This window comes from Pinus tabuliformis, chromosome X, assembly GCF_031772625.1.
Source record: "Pinus tabuliformis cultivar Carrire ecotype Pingquan chromosome X, CPIR1, whole genome shotgun sequence".
NCBI lineage: Eukaryota > Viridiplantae > Streptophyta > Pinopsida > Pinales > Pinaceae > Pinus > Pinus tabuliformis.
The window spans coordinates 1,066,315,250-1,066,320,503 of NC_142308.1; positions in this window are offsets into that span (position 1 = coordinate 1,066,315,250).

Sequence of the window (5,254 nt, forward strand, 5' to 3'; positions counted from 1 at the left end):
CAGTACCTTGCGCTACGAAAATGCCTAGACAATTTCGTAGCACGTTCAAATTTTTGAAATGACCGAACACATGAAACTTAAAACATGATATGGGATCCATAAGGGGAAAAACAAGGTTGTTCATCTTTATTTGATGATGGAAATGAGACTCTAACCCTATGACTTAGACTCTAAAAACATAAAAATGACTTGACCATGTCTAACACAAAAACTTAGGAACCATGCGGGTTGTCCAACAGTTTTTTAAAAACCTTTTCAGTGATAACAGTGGCTCCACTTGGGATAGTGTGCCCTTGTGGTACACTAAGAACCTGCAGTTCCAGTGCTTTATCCATTTATGATAAAAACAAAAATTTTGTTGACAAGCATCCTCTTCAAACTATTTGGGCCTTCACCTCGAGCTTAAGCTTTCTATTTTAGCTTGTCATTATTAGCAAAAAATGACAAAAATGAATATATACAATGTCATGAAAGATTGGTAATTCTTCAACAACGATAATGCTTTAGGAAGCTGCCATTAACAGGCCCTCTAGCATATGATCCTCCATCCATTTCTTGTAGTATATAAGTGTTGTTCCCATGAAAACCAACAATCTGAAAAGGACCCTTCCATAAATTCTCAAACTTATCGTGCTTGCCCTTTTCTTCAATTTTGGCCTCCCATTTCGGCACTTTGTCTTGAATCTGAAAACTGTCTTCTTTGATATTTTTATCAAATGTACTCTTAATTATGTTCTGAGCATGTTGATGATTGTCATAGACTTCACTTCTCTTCTCTTGCAGGGCTACCAGCTGGTTGATTCTCCTCTGAATGGCATTTGGTTCTTCTTCAGGTCCTTGAATTAACTTCATTACCGGTACTCCAAGTGATGTTGGAAATATAGCTTCAGCATCGTAAACTAGTTCATATGGCGAAGTCCCAATTGATCTCTTTGTGCATATCCTGTCAGCCCATAAGGCATACTTCAGATTTAAGTTCCAAGCTTTACTGTTCTCCTGCAATACCTTTTTGATGATTCTAACAATGCTCCTGTTTGATGATTAAGCAAGACCATTGCCTTGTGGATAGTAAGCTGTAGAGTGTCCAAGAGTAATGTGATATTAATGACAGAAATTAATCATTTTCTTGGACATGAAAGCTTGAGAATTATCTGTTATAATCTTCATGGGGCAGCCAAATCGAGACAATATATTATTTTCTAGGAAAGAAATAATCACAGAATCATTAGCTTGCCTTGTTGGAATTGCCTCTATCCATTTGGTGAAGTAGTATGTTGCTGTGAGAATCTAGCGATGCTGCCCTGATGAAGGAGGATGTATCTCTCCAATAAAATCTAGCCCCCACTGCTGAAAAGGAGCTTCTACATAAATAGGGATCAAAGGTAAAGGTACAAGCTTCCTTCTTCCTTCAAAAATTTGGCACTCATGACATGCAGCGATCTTCTTGTAGATATCCTTAAACATTGTTGGCCAAAAATATCCGGCTCTTAGGATCTTGTTTGCTGTAGCCTTCCAATAATGATGTCCTCCGCAATCTCCTTTATGAAATTCTTCAATAACTTTATCAACTTCTTCTTCAAGGAGACAATTCAACAAAATTCCTCCTGCATCTTTCCAAAACAGATTTTGATCATATACAAAATATCTCAAAGATTTCAGCTTAAAAAACCTTGCTTTGGACTTTGTTAGAGTGGCTGGAGCTTTATTATGCTGTAGAAAAAAAGCCACATCCTTATACCATTCTGAAATCAAGAGTTTCTCATCAATTTGGACCAATTCTTCCTCATTTTCAGAATTTTCTGAGAGTTCTGCATTCATATTTATGTCAAGACAATCTAGATTTGACTGAGTCATTAGCTTTGCCAAGCCTTGTCCCTTCACCAATTTGGTTTGTTTGATGTCTATATCATATTCTAGAAATTTGGCTATCCATTTTCCCCTCTTACCATCAGGATCTACTTTAGTTAGAATATCATTTACTCTAGCGCTTGGAACATATGTTACAATGTGAGAATGGAGAATATAGATTCTAAAATCTTTTATAGCTTTCACCAAGGCATGAGTTTTCTTTTCTAGAATATTATACTTCAATTCAGCATTTTCTAATGTCCTAGTAAAGAAAGAAACAGGTTGTTCAATACCTTTCTTTCCTCTTTGTAGCAGAACCCCAGCAACTATATTCTCGGAAGCAAATTTAAAAAGAAGAAATTCTTTGGAAAACTCTGGACTGATGAGTACCAGTGCTTGTCTAATTGCCTTCTTGATTTATTCAAAAGATTTCATCACTTCAGCTATCCACTTAAATTCCACTCCTTTATTTAACATCCTTGTTATATCTTTGACAATCTCAACAAAATTGGGAATGAAGTGCCTAACAAAATTCACTTTTCCAAGAAAAGATTGAATCTCCTTCCTACTTCTTAACAGATCTACCTTTTGAAATGCATTAACTCTACTAGGATCAATCCTAATTCCTTCTTCAGAATTGATATGACCGAGTAACTTGCCTAATGTTAAAGCAAAGATACTTTTAGTAGGATTAAGAGAGATACCAAACCTTCTACATTTCAGCAGAATTTTCTCTAGGTGTCTCAAATGATCTTCTTCTTTCTTTGAAAAGACTGTGATATCATCAAGATAAACAACCACTGAATTATCCTTTTCTTCAGAAAAAACAATATCCATTGCTCTTTATAAAGTGACTCCCGCATTCATAAGACCAAAAAGCATATTGGTGTACATGAATGTGCCCCATGGTGTTGTGAAGGCTATTTTCTCTTGATCATATAGATGCACACGAATATGATTGTACCCTGAGAAACCATCAAGCATAGACATTCTTTGTGAACCAAAAATATTTTTCATAATTGAATCCATCTTGGGAAGAGGATAGTTTTCCTTTAATGAAGCCTTATTCAAATTTTTGAAATCAATAAAAATTTTGATTTCTCCACTCTTCTTTCTAACCAGAGCCAAATGTGCAAGACAATTTGAGAATCTAATTGGGACAATGATTTTAGCATCAAAGAGTTTCTTAATCTCCTTTTCAATCAATGGCATGAGAAGGGATTAATTCTTCTCAACTTTTGTTTGAAAGGTTTCTCATTTTCTTTAATAGGAATAGTATGCTGAATAATGGAAGGATCACATTGTTTTAAGTCAACATAACTCCAAGAAAAAACATCAACAAACCTTTTCATCATCTAAATACATTTGAATTTCATATCAGCTGAAAGAAACTTTGAAATTTTGATCATCTTAGGTAAAGTTGATGTACCCAAATTGCAGCTTTCTATTTCCTCTTCATTAGCTTGTATCTTTGGCGATTTGAACACATCATTCTGATCAACAAGCTTTTCAAGAGGAATAAGGCCCTTTGGTATTGAATTATTCTTTAATTGCAAGACTTCAGAATTTTCTTTAGACTCAACAAGCATGTTTTGTTGATTTACTTGAGTACTTTCAAATTCTTATTTTAGTTCAATAAAATTCTTTACCTATTGATCATCTTCAAAAACTTTCCAAGTGGTGATATTATCTGGTATAGTTGGTCTATGAAGAACTTCAACCTTATCTTTCTCAGAAGAATGAGTAGGAATGACAAACAGACTTGCCGAAATAGCAAGAGAATCAGCAATGGAATTTTGGTCTCTAGTTTTGATAGTGAAAGAATATGCTTGAAAATTTACCAACATATCTAAAACTAGATTTCTGTATGTTCTCATTCTTACATCCTTTGTTTGATAGACACCCTCAACTTGTCTAATAACCAAATTAGAATCTCCAAAAATGGAAATATTCTGAGCCTTCATTCTTACCAAAACTTCTAGGCCCAAAATCAGAGGTTCGTATTCAGCCATATTATTTGTGCAATCAAAATTCATTTTGTAAGAGTAAAACTCACTCTCATCTCTTGGACATGTAATCCAAATTCCAGCTCCTGCCCCTTCTTTTCCTGCTGATCCATCAAAGTACAAATACCACCATCCCTTCATCTCTTTTTCATTTTCTTGCTAATTTACTAAGTGTTGATTTTCTGAGCGTTGATTTTCTATTTTCATCTCTTCCGGTCCACTATCAACTGACTCATTAAAAATAATGGCAGATCCAAGTTTAGTATCAAATGAATGAATAGGAAAATTCTGAGGTTTATCTTTGCTTCTTACCATATAAGCCATTCTAGTCTTCTGATACAATCTCCTTTGTTCACCAAAAACAGGAATGGTGGCATAGGTGAGGTCCATCTGCATTATGCCTTTGATTTTTTCTGCCCATGATATTGATAGCAACATCCCAAAATTTGGCGGAATATCAAACACAAAAATGTCCATAACAATTGTCTTTGCTGGGATTTGTGTTAGACCAACAACAACATCATTGATTAAACCAATACATTGGACTCTTTTTGAATCAAAAGAGAATATGTCCTTATATGGTCTGATTACCTGTAATCCTAACCTCTCCATAATTACTTTGGGAATGAGATTATGAGAAGCCCCCAAATCCAACATAGCATTATGTAAGGTCATATCATGAATACTAATGCTTACATAGAAAGGAGGAAACTCTTCATTTTGATCATCTTCTAACCTTGGACCCAAATATATAGTAGGATTATCTTCTTGGACATTTAAGATATCAACATCTCCTGGTTGTGAATTTAACATCTCTACAATCTTTCTTTTGTATTTATTTACCTTGAGAATCTCACTAAAAGGGACTGATATTTTAATCTTTGAAATTTCATTCTCAAGGTTGAAAACAGAAACAAATTTTTCAGCTTCTTTTATAGGAGGAGGAAGTTGAGTGTCCTTTTTACCAAGTGGAGAGTCTTCCTTACCTTCAATAACCTTTGGGGTATCTTTTTTGGCTTCAACAACCTTTGAAGTATCTTTCTTGGGCTGTGCTTTGTTTGCAATAATTGGCACATTTCTGTTTCTAAGATTGTATTGCTTTTGCATCTCAAAGATAGCATGTTGATACCCCTTAAAATAATCTGAAGGCTCTTTCCCTTGCTTGGTTAAACCAGACTCATCATGTTCTTATTTAGTCAAGAAAATTCATGACATCTCTTCATCAAGACAATGGATAGATTCTTCAGGGATTTCAGGATCATCTTCTTCATCAACCAAATTCTACTGAAAAGGAGGTCTCACTAGAGGATCAAGTTGCTGATTTCTATTTTCTCTTGGTCTTTGTTGGTTTTGAGGTCTCCTGAATTGAGGGTTTCTAAATTGAGGTTCCTGTTGCACAG